This window comes from Platalea leucorodia (assembly GCF_965183815.1).
Source record: "Platalea leucorodia genome assembly, chromosome: 10".
Taxonomy (NCBI): Eukaryota; Metazoa; Chordata; class Aves; order Pelecaniformes; family Threskiornithidae; genus Platalea; species Platalea leucorodia.
This window is the reverse complement of record NC_138832.1, coordinates 17,594,168-17,606,566: the sequence shown is the minus strand read 5'-3', so window position 1 is coordinate 17,606,566 and position 12,399 is coordinate 17,594,168.

Genomic DNA, 12,399 nt, shown 5'->3' with positions numbered 1-12,399 from the left:
TGAGTGGATACTGTGTTGTGCTGCCAGTTGGCAGCCCAGGCCATGAGAGTGGATTGGTGGAAGCAAATTGCTGTTGTGGAAGAAACACACTCAAACTTTGTGCGAGAGGTCCTGGTTACATCACTGCCCAAGTCTCCTGCTGCTTGACCCACTGCGCACGCCTACTGTAACTTGGGTAGAAAGCTTGCTTTTCCCAACAGCAAAATACCAGTGCCTTCTCCTACCTGTGCTAAGAATGCGGTCTATGAACCCAGAAATACTTCCAGTCTCGTGTTAGGTTATGACTCAAGTGCAGTCAAAGCTATTAGGATTTCAGAAGAAATGGAAACCAGATATGTCTGGTCCAGCAAACTGCCTTCTCTGTCATGTACCTAAGTACAAGCTCAGAGGAGTCTACAGAAGCAGCAGTTAGATATCTGGACCTCTGCGCTCAAAACTCTAGCCTTGAAAACATCTGCGTAGTCTTAAAAGTAGTCCCAGAGCTGTCTTGAGAAAGAAGTTCTAAAATATACAATATCTTTTCAATGTAAATGTGCTTGAGAATAGTCTGGTGGAACCAGGCAGCATCAATGGAAGAGTTCCACGTTGCCCCATCAACCCACAGAACCAGAGCTTGCTTGGACCCTCGCTACAGATGTGGGGAAGGTAATCTTTGTGTCTAGTCAGCTGTTGGCCTTTCTTTTGTAAGTGCTAAGCAACAATTAGCGCTTGTATAACCACCATTTGCACAGTGTCATGTTTGTTTAATCAGTCCTCACAACAGCCCTGTGAGGTAGGCGAGTAAGCTGCAAAAGGAGGATACTACTTACCCTCGCTTTACACTAAAGCATCAGACCTATAGCTGAGATCCTTGTTCTCCGTCCCATTTCCTGGATGGGGAAATTCAGCAAAAACTTGCAAATGACCTGTCTGAGGCCAGAAAGGGAGTCCAGAATGTTGATGAACAGTAGACTCCTGCTCAGTAAGGCCCCTGTTTGCACTCATTCCAACATCAGTCCAAGGAAGAATTTAACACTTCACATTCAGTTTTCACTTAACTTCTGAATCTACTCAAGGCATGAAATGTCTGGAAATGTACAAGTAATCTGTTAACGTACTGGTCTGGTAAGATGTGCCAGTTATCATGCTAAACGTATTCAGCAACCTCATATTTACAGCTCTGAGCTACTTACTGATACATATATACATACATAGAGAACTACACACAATTTACTGCACATTGATGACCCGCTTTCACAGGATACAGTTTTCATATACAAAGGTTAAACTTTTTTAATTATTAAAACATTGCCACCCTGAACATAAAGCAAACTTTTTTTTTAGCTTGAGACAAGGTACTCTTTATACAAACCTCGTTCTGAATCAAAAGCCTACACTGAAAATAGTCCCCATCTCGTTCCTGCTAAGTCTGTCTAAAATGCGAGATTTCACTGGCATTTGCACTTCAACATGAAGCATGGTCTCAAAGTTAATAACTGTCTACTGATTCTTACGTCTCAAGCGCTGCGCGTAAGACTTCCTCCTGAGAAGTGAGTTAAGAATTGCTTAGAAAACTGAAGTTATTCCTACAAAGAATTTTGAACCTTTGGACTAGCATCTGGTGAGTTTGGGGATTTCAAAGCTTCAGATTCATGTCAGCCTGAATTACAAAGATGAGATAGTTCCTGCTTCTATTTTTGTAGCGTCAGAAATGATACAAGCCAAGTTACTACCTGATTTCATGTTGTAATGAAGGAAACCAGTTTTTAGCAGGGTTATTTCCTTTCAGTCCGTTACTGAGGATGGAGGAACTACAGCTCTGTGTGTGTGTATGTGTGTGTGTTTTCTTTCTTTTTTTTTTTTTTAAAATGTGTCTGTCTAACGGGAGCTACTTATTGGAGAAGGCATTCACTTTCCCCGCCGTGGCTGCAGTCTGTGGGAGAGCTCCTAACAAAGTTCTTTGTTAGTGTTTGTAAGACTGGAGATGAGGTTTAATTGAGGGATTTGTGCTGAATGTTCTTTCGCTTTGAGTCTTAGTGCTGCAATGCTTGACGTTTTCCTTTCAACTGCTGCTGGATCAGTGAAGGCAGTAAGAGCAGGGTCTGACGGGGGTCCAGGAGCTTTCATTAGTACTGAAGCTGTTGTCATGAGAGGATTTAAAGCATTGAGAAACCTGTATTTGAAAGAAGTCAATATTAGCCAAATTAAGAATTGTTTTGGAGAACAAGTATTTACTGAGTTGCAGCTTCCCCCACCCAAAGTATTAGAAAAAAATGTGCCAAAATTTCCAATTTCTTCCAAATGTTTGCTTTGTTTTCCAGAATGTATTTTAGCTTTATTTTGCAGTATAGTGTCTTGCCCTTAAAAACACCAACCAACCCCCCACCCCCCCAAACTAAAAACCAAACACTTTTAACTAAAGTAAGAAAGAGAGATGATCAGACATGGCATGCAGATACCTGGAACAGCAACCATTTGCTTAACTCCTAAGGCTAAATCCTTTCTAAACAAACCTGGGATGCTGTATTTCAGCCTGTTCTGTGAAAGCAATAAACCACCTCATAAAAAGACCAATTTATGTGGCTGTTTGTGCAGCAAATTTGTTCAGACAAGTTTATTCCATGTGGAAAGCAGCATTTGTCTGTCTGTTCATGTGGAACTACGATACAGGCTATAATTTCAGCAAGTGGCGAGCACTATTTTCTTTTTTTATATATGTATCTCTATACACCTATTATATGGATACACACACACACTACATATATGCTTTTTTCCTATCTTATGGGGTGCACTAGGGCAGCAGCAGCATTTTGCTGATACATTTCAGGTCACCAGGCAAGAAAGCCCAGACAGCAGGTTCATCTGAAATGAATTCCTCCTGTTCTAGGTGTCTGCCTACAGAAAAAAAAAAAATAAAAAAAAATGCTCGCTGTGGGCTTGCTCTGTGTGTTGAGAGCACATCACCTGCCAAGGGAAAAGGACCGGCTTTTAGTAGGACGTGTCTGCAGTCATATCTTTATGGTGCATAATCTCTGTCAGTCTGTGAGATAAGGATGGAGCTGGAGCCACCTAGATTACAGCAGTCTATGTGAATACTAGAGCTCAACGAGACCAAAATTTCAGTAACTGTGCACAATTGTTCTTCAAACAGCAATTACATGTTAAGTTTTTACTAGTGTGACTTAAAACTAAATCTTGCTATTCCTAATCAAGTGATCCAGGAACTAACCCCATTTTAGTAAGCTTATTTATCTATGGGAGCATGTTTATTGAGAACATGTGAGTATCAAACTAATAAAAATGTAGCATTTTTAAAACAGTTGTGAGATTTAGAAAAAAAATTTAATTCTATACCTTCCAAAATGTGGATTTAAAATGGGATTTCTGAAGAGAGAAGTCCAGGTAAGGCTGCTGAGGCCAAATGGCCCTAAGGTTGAAGGACTAAAGGCTGGAGACATGGATGGCACAGCCAATGTTGAAAGAGGCATTGACCTCCACGTGTGATCTAGGAGGGGAGAATGACTCAGTGGAACATCCAAAAATAGACCAAGTGGGTGCGTTAAGGAGATTCCTGGAACAGTCCCCAGAATTTCATTTTTTTCACGTTTCCTCCACTTTGCCCTTCTGTTTTGGAACCAGACCTTCAATAAGAAATTATAAAGGCATTAGCTGAACTTACTCTGTAGTTTGTCTTACCAGCTACTACTGCATGCAGTGATACAGGCGGCAAAATTATTTACTGTTAAACCAAAACCCACTTCTTTAATATTAAAAGATCCATTCATAAACGCCTTAGTGGGTTTATTAAGAAATAAATCAGTTATAAATATTGTAAATTTGACTGCTCTTTAGCTCTGACTGAATAGTCCCATATGTTTTAAAGCCATTGTAATATATAAACCTATCGCCTGAGAACTTATGGTCAGTTACAAAAATGATCATTTTTCCTTTCATAAGCTATTTGTTGAAAATTAGATTTCAAAAAAGCCATTCAAGAGGTGGCTATTTCTGCACAGGTACCTCAGGAAGCAACTTAATCATGACTGTAAGAGTAATTAGACCAAATATATGGTGTGTGCTTTTTCTCTCGATAGCTGGACCATACATTTTTATACAGAAGATTCAAAAGTAAAATGAGAAGCTTTTGTTATCTACAACGAATGTAAACAGCATATAGTTACATGAAAGTGATTAACTGAATTGCAGTGAAAGCCAATCCTCAACTAGAAAATCTGGTAAGCAGTATTAGAACAGGGTATCAAGCTGTTCCTAAAGGGGTTTTAGCTAGTATTGGTTTTGTGTAGTAAGCTGTTGAGTATATTGCCTCTTCAAGCCTGACTAGTCATTATTTTAGCCCATTAAACATCTTTTAAAGACTTTAGTCAATCGAATCTACAGATCGGAAAACTGACTCTTCATACTGTTATTACTTAGCACTCACTGAGCAGAACCTTGCAGACTCAGGATGGTAGCAGAGAGCAGAGTGAAGAGCATCAGCTCTAAAACAAGGGAGAGAGGACCTAAGCCGAGGATATTTAAAAGTGGATGCTGCCGAGGTTGAACACTCAACATCCGAGCGTACTCAGCTGCTCAGGTCTCCTAGCCCCCTCTGCAGCAGAGACCACTGAAGGTGGATTCTGAACTGGATCTGGAAGAGAGGCATTAGCTGTGGCCCATAACCTCATTCAGCAGTCTTGTATACAACTAGTGCTGAAATTCAGTGAGCTGCTTGCAAGCATGTTCTATGTATAATGCTTGAATGCACTGATCAGCATTCAATATTTAGTAGAAAGTGGTAACACAAGGAACCAGAGCCGTTGGAAAGACAAACTTCTGTCCTGTACAGGATTAGGACTTTCTGAAATTAACTTCTGATTTAGGACAAAGGTAAACTTTGAATATGAAGGTCTTTTACCATACCATGTAGATAACTTCTTAATAAGAATCTAGCAAAGCCACTAAACCAAACTAAAGTCATAAAATTACATTGCAAAAATTCAAGTCTCAAAAAAATTACAACAGATGCTAAAAATAGTTATTCCTTTGGTATTAGTATTTCTGAAATAGTAGAACTCTATAGAAATCTGTATTATGACAAAATGTTTGGATGCAGAAGTTTTATGGATGCATTTTTTTTAATAGTTGCTTTTTGTATCTGCAATTATATTTCAGTCAAAAAATATTTTCAGAGTTTTAAATTTCTGTTGTGTGACATCTAAAAATCAGATGTGGGGATTCCCAGCTTCACTGCTTGCTTTAATCTCAGACATGCCATATAACCATTTCCAGTGATGTGACTTACCTTCAGGTGCTTAAATAACATTGTGTTGGGAAAGAAAGCCTTCCACACAGCAGGGTGCTGATGCCCAAACCAGAGGCTGTAGCATGCCACAGCCTTGCTGTCCTGAGTTTGATGTTGGTCCTATATAGGTCAGTAACAATTTACTCTTTCAAAGCACTCGCTATGGGGTTCTCGGGAGCCAGCTGAAGAATTACTACTCCAGTCCCTTCATTGCATACGTTATATTTACACTGGGAAGTTGCTGTCCTCCTGGAGGAGGGATCCATACCCCTCACGTTACGTACGTAACACAGAATTACCTCACTGTACAGGCGGTCTGCAGAGGGAGGTGCCCTTAGAAAAAAAGTCAGAACATCAACATTTTGAAGTTGGTACTTAAAATTCTTGAGTGCTCTGACTCATTCTTTGGCCATTTTCTCCAGCAACCACAGGCTTTAAATGATCAGATGTCTTACAAAGGAATAGCTGAACCAGTGAAACACCAGGCAGCTACGCCTGCACAACAGTGAGGACTGAACACTTGGTCTGCATTAGTCCAAGACAGGGGTCTGGTAAGAAAAACGAACTCAATTACTGGGAACAGATGACTTTAAATCGCTGTTAACCAGTAATCTCAAATATTTGTTACTCGAGTTTAGATGAGATCTCGCAGGAGAAGACCACCAACTCAAAGGTGTTAGTGTTCTCCATGAAAATAAAATCCAATTAAAAAGGCAGTGAACTGTCTTACACTGCAGATTAAGCCTTTCCTAAAAAGGATAAAACAAATGCTGCGAAGGTATTAATTTCCTTACTGAATCTTAGCATTGTTCTTCAATCTGTTCTTCATAAAGAAGCCTAACATGAATTGAGATGTCTGCTTTTCTGCTTTCTCTGTCCTAAAGCGAATCCATTTGATCACTCAGACATGCACTTTGACTGCAAAATAACTTTTTAAATGTTACAGGTGATTTTGGGTTTACAACGAAACTTATTTAGTCATCTCTCAGATTTTGTATTTATCAAACCGGAAGGAAATACCAGCATAGATATCTAATAATTATCTTTGGAAAAAAAGCTGGCTTTCAGTTCCTTACTGGTGCAAACTCATCAATGCAAAGGATAAAAGGAGCAAAGCCATGCCTCATACCTTACACTGACATGACAAACAGCTTTCAAAATTTAGTGCGTACGTTAGTCATTAACATTCAGATTAGTCATCTTGAACCTTTTGTTAAGCAGTTTTCCTTTGCTTCCAATAAAAGGCTTAACTTGCCTTTACTCTATTTTCAGACATGTTTGAAGTGCCAAACTAAGCATAACAGCAACTGCTATACCAGTCTTAAGATTTTTATGGTATGACTGTTAATATCAGTGGTAAAATGCTTTGGAAAACATGCATTACTTAATACTCAAAGATGAGTTTTAAACCATCAAGTTTGGATTGTATGCTAAATATTGCCCAGATTATTTTTGTAATTACTAGCGCCACACATATCTGTCAAAAGAGATTTAGGTCTTTTCAAAAGAAAAAGGTGAGCATGTAAAATTTGGTAGCTTTCTTGCTGTAATTTTCTTCAACAATGTATCCGATTTAATTGATGTAATAGCTAATGATGATAAAAAGACGTGACTAACTGTAGTTTGTTTCTGCTGTAGCTGAATACAGGATCATAATCGGAAAATATGACAAGGATGCTGAGATCAGTTGTATTTGTAAGCTAATGTTTTAACACTGATGCAGTTTATAGTACTGAAATACCCAAATAATGTTTCATGCCTCACATTAAGAACATAAAATATTCCTTTAACTTTTTCTTATTTTCCTCCCATCCTGACAGTATGAATTATGAGAAGCGGAATGGCAACCACAGATGCGAATGCTACTGAAGAGCATCCCAACATGGCTTCAGATTATGAAAAGGTTTTGCAGACTCTCAGACTACCCCTTTCCCAAGGTAAGGAAGAATATAAAGATTCTTGCTGCCATCTCCCTTTCTCTATACAAGCAAATAATGGGGGTTGGGTGAGGGGGATGTCTTTGAAGTGATGCTGAAATAAGAATACGTTCGTGGGCAATTTTTTTTTTTTCTTATTTGTTCATTTTCGTGTAAGACTCAGAATGCAAGAGTGAGGGACAATGTAGTGGCTGGTACCCGTTTCAGCTGGGTGATGGAGGGTTCTCCCCAGAGAAGCAGACCTCAATTTGAAAACATACTGAGGTGAAGAAATGGTCTGATTGCATTTGGTAAGATTAATTAGTTTCCTGGGTTTACACTTGAGTAAATAAAAAAATACCACTTTTCATGTCAGCTGCTTTAGCCAGGTACCATGGGAGAGGTATGGAAGTCTTCATTTCACACAGGACACCATACAGAGCAACTATGAGCATGGGCATACGAGGCAAGGATCTGGGAATTAAGATAGCTTGTTAAGTACAGTACATCACCATCTATATAGTAGCTGTTCCTTTGCATCCTCTTCTCTCCAGGCTAAGTTGTCCCCCGTCTACCACAGGACAAGAAGACAGACACAGGCAGAGGCACTGTGCGCTGGAAGCTCATCCTAAGCAAACTGTGCTGACTGTGTGCTCATGCCCGGGAGACTTGTGTTAAGATCTGACAGCGAGTGAGGAGCTGCAAGGAACAGCTCTCTGCTGTTCCTTCCATCCACTGGGGATACATCAACTCTGCTATTTCGCTTGTTAATTCCTTTCTGACTCCATCAAACCTAAACATTTACCATTTCTTTTAGATGAGTCATTAAGAGAAGAGTTCCTCTTTGCCATCTGCCATTGCACTGCTCCTTCACAGGTCAAATGGACCACCGAGCAAGTACCCCACAAAGTGAACGTGACAGTAGCAGGTCAGTTAACAGCTTTTTCACCCATGTCCTTTCCACTGGTAGATGCCATGTGTAATTGCCAGATATTGGGGTATTTCAGTGACTATAGGTTTTAGTGATTGTTGGTGGTAGGGAGAGGGAAGGGCACGTAACTTCCTCCAAGTCCACAAAAGAGAGATGAAAAGTGCACCTAGGTATTCTCAGATGAGTCAATTATGAATACTTCTAAGGCCTTTTCTGAAGACGGTGCATATTAAAATAAAAAGCTAAAAAACTTACAGCTTTAGAGACGTTAGCTAGTGTGAAGCATCTCAGATCCAGTGACTGAAGTAATGACAACGTATACAAACAAGGATCTGGCATCAACAGTGACAAAGCTATGCAGGAGTAAGCAGGGCTGTCACACTGAGCAGCTGCACCAGTTCTCAGCCCTTCACAAGTATGCACATACCCAGAGCTGTGCTGGAACAGTAGTTCAGCCAATAACTGATGTACGGCACAAGCCAAATTTAGTCCAATTTTCATTTTGAGCTTAAAAATACTTTGAAAGCCTTCACACCTTTTGAAACAACATTTTTTTTCTTAAAGCTAATGTTTCTGTACAAAAAAGGATTTCTAGCTTCTACAAGAGATGAATCTAAAGAAACTGCTCCTTAAGAGGTATTGTTAAGTATGAGTGCTTCGAGTCAGGAAAGCTACTAGGGTCATTCGTAGTTTAAGAAAACTGCAGGCTAGGAGGTGATTAGTGTCTGTTTCTGTATGCTGAAGTTCTATGGGCGTTGCTATTATTACAGCCCAGCCAGGCCATAAAATTCTCCTGGACAGTGCCTGACTGCCACATGAATGTCACATTAATCTTTGCACTGTTTTAACCAGTCCTTTAGAAGTGTGACTGTTTTATTGAGCTAAGTTAGAGCAAGAAAAGGGTGTAAGCTTCTCTGAAGCCTAGGTAGATAACTTACGATGACCTGCAGAATCCCTCATTTGCTGTAAACCAACTGATTTTTGTTTTTGTTTTAATAATCTCAAAACTCAGGAGACAGTACCTGCCTTTAGACACACGAAGACGGCAACGAAGGCAAGTGTGAAGTGCAATCGGGGAATGTTTCTGAGCCGCTGTTTGTTTTCCCGTCGCTGCGGTAACTTGCCAATTTCTTTAAGGACCAAGCGAAGCGGCCCCCCCCGCCCCCCCCCCGCCGCCGCTATTCGCTCCTCGCCCAGCCGAGGACGGGGGGATAACGCCTTGTCTTTAATAGCGCTCGCAGCCCTCCCGGGGGGGTTTGAAACGCGGCCCCGGGAGGGTCCCTCGGCCCTGGCGGCTCTGTCCAGGGGGCAGCCCCAGCCGCCCCCGCCGCGCCCCGGCACCCACCTGAACGCGGGCTTCCGTCAGCTCCAGCCGCACGGCCAGCTCCTCTCTGCGGGGCAGCACACCGTTAGCCGCCGCGCCGCGCCGCCCCGGCCCGCCGCCCGCCCGCCTCCCGCCGCCGGCCGCTACCTGGTGAAGACGTCGGGGTAGTGGGACTTGCGGAAGGCGCGCTCCAGCTCCTCCAGCTGGAAGGTGCTGAACGTGGTGCGGTACCGCCGCTGCTTCCTCTTCAGCGGACCCGGCGCCTCGCCGGGCGGCCGCCGCCCCCCCCGCCCCGTCGCTACCGGTTCCTCCGCGGGGGCGCGCGTGCGGCCGGGCCGCGGCGGCGGCGCCGCGCGCTCCTCGCCTGAGGGGGGGAGAGAAGCGGGGAGTTACCGGGGCGAGCGGGGAGCGCCCCGTCCTCCCGCCGCCAGCCCCGCCGCCCCTCACCGTGCCGCCCCGCGGCGGGGCCCCGGCCCAGGATGCTGTCGATGAAGTAGGAGGTGAGGAGGTGCAGAGCCGGCGGGGCGGCGGGGGCCGCGCTCTGCATAGCGGCGGGCTGGCGGCGGGCAGGGCCCCCGCGCCGAGCCGCGCCGGGTTTTATTGGCGCGGGCAGCGCCCGGCTCCGCGCCCCGGCATTAGCATTTCATTAGCGCGCTGGCGTCAAGGCCGGGGGTGGGACGCGACGGGCCCCGCTCGCCGCGCAGGGGCCGGGCCCGCGGCGGCCTCCCCCGGGGCGGAGAGCCGCCCGCTCGGCGTTGCCCCCCCGCCAGGCCGCCCCACGGCCGGGCCCGACCCTTGGGCCGCAGCCGCCCGGCGGTAACTTTTTCTAAGCCTCCTTCGAGGGCGGGGGTTCGGAGCGGCTGCGCCGGAGTCGTGCGGTGCCCGGCGGGGCGCGGGAGAGCCTCGCCCGGGCCGTCGGGAGCCGCCGCTGCCGCGTCGGGGCCGGCGTCCCAGCGTGCCAGCACCGGCCCGGGCTCAAGGAGAGCGAGGGGGGCTCGCTGCCTTACGCAGGAGAAGGGTCGCTGCGGTCTGGCTCTCTATTGCTCCTGCTAAACTTAAACTCCTTGAATTCCGCTTTTTAAGACCGACCGTGCAACGTGCCGTGTGCCGACAAGCGCGGGGAAGATGCACCGAACCACGCAGGATTGAGCCTTTTCTCCTGGAGAGCTTTAATTCCGCTCCTGCTAGAATTCTGTTGTTGGTGCCGTTACAGCAATGATTCCTCAACAGGAGGTCTGGAAACTATTCCCTACGCAGACTTCCAGCGGTTCTGTGATCTTGCTATGGTGTACTGCTAGACACTGATATAAATTAGATGACTAAATGACTTGGTCTTGAGGGCTAGATTTTGGGGGATGAGAATAAAATACCAGTTTCTAGAGAGTCTTACAGAGAGTGCAGCAGAAAAGGGCTTAAAAAAAATAAAATCCAAAAACCAGTGGCTTGAAAACTGAAGCCAGGCAAATTTAGATTAGAAAGGGGGCATCGATTTAAAAGTCTGTGTGTTTATAACTAACCTTTGAAACAACATAGCGGGTGAACTTCTGGGTTCTCTGTCTTTGCATCAGGACTGCATGGTTTACATTTTAGCTGAAGACAAAAAGGCTGTCAGTGTGGAGATGATTCCTGAATCTGTGACCTGTCTTAGACCAGATGCCTGCCTGATGAATAATCTTTTGGGTCCTTCTAGCACTGTAGTCCACAAACAAATGATGTTTTTTCTTTTGTCCTCCTCTCCTCTACCTCACTGGGGCTGTGTGAGTGCTTCAGTGCTTCTATCTTTGGTTACTGACAGACCTCCTCCTTGCTGTCTCACTGCTCTGCCGCAAGGCTCTTCATTGAGTCAGCCCTCAACTTTATTCCTTTCACTACAAAAATTGTGTTTGGCCCGAAGCAATACCTTCGTGAACCCATTCCTGCAGCATCTTTCATGAGAAGCTTTGGGAAGGCACTTAACCGATGCTAACTCTTGAAAAAGTAGGCTGCCTTTGTGAAAGATGGCTATATTTAAGGGTAACATTTACAGAATGTGGGTTGGTTTTTTTTTTTTACATAGAGTTTCTTGACCTTCCCCAGATTCTTGTCCTGTTCAGATCCTGGCCCTTAGCTTCAAACCTCAGACTGCCTTTGCTCTCTTTGGCTTTGTAAGGTCCTACTTACGTTTGCAGAAGCGTGTCATCAGAGGAGAACTAAGGTCACAGAGCCATATAGTAGTGGTAAGTGCTGAGGGGAGACAAGGAGGGGAGAGAGAGGTCATGTAACTGAGCTCCTCCATCCCCACACATGGCTGTAGTTTTCAGCTGGAGCTATTTTAGAGGAGTGGGGTTTGGAAGTCATCTTCCCTTTTCAAGATGTGTGTGGAAAACACAAGGTCCACGCCTTTTGGATGGGCAGGGGGCTGGGCACGTGTACCCCTTAAACTCAGAAGGGAGAGAGAAAACATTCAGTCTTCTCCATCTGCCACGGGTTTACCTGGCGTACTGAAGGAAACCAGCATACCCCATGTTATGCACAAAGGCTTCCTACTGCGTAAATTTCCTGGGTGATGTGGGAACCCAGCACTGTTTGACACAGAAGAGCTTATGTTAAATATATGGGGTTTTTTTCCCCATAGAGATCAAACAAAATGGAATACTTAATTTCTGCATGTTCACATACAGTCAGGTGTGCGTTTTGTATGGTTTTAAGTGACTGTACCATAAATTTGCTTTTACTAACAGGTAACCAGGATGTTATAAGTAGTGGAAGTATTGTACCTCTATTGTCTTTGCCTTTTGGGAGTGACTGTAAGGCCCTCTGGTCCACAGAGTGGCTGAAAAATCTTCTGTCTGAATCACATCCCTAGTGCTTTTGCTACGTGCAAAAGTTTCTGAATTTGCGTCCCAGGACATTTCTTCCGTTGCTACGTTTGCTTCTGGGCTGTTTATCGCTAAACCATTCTGAATCA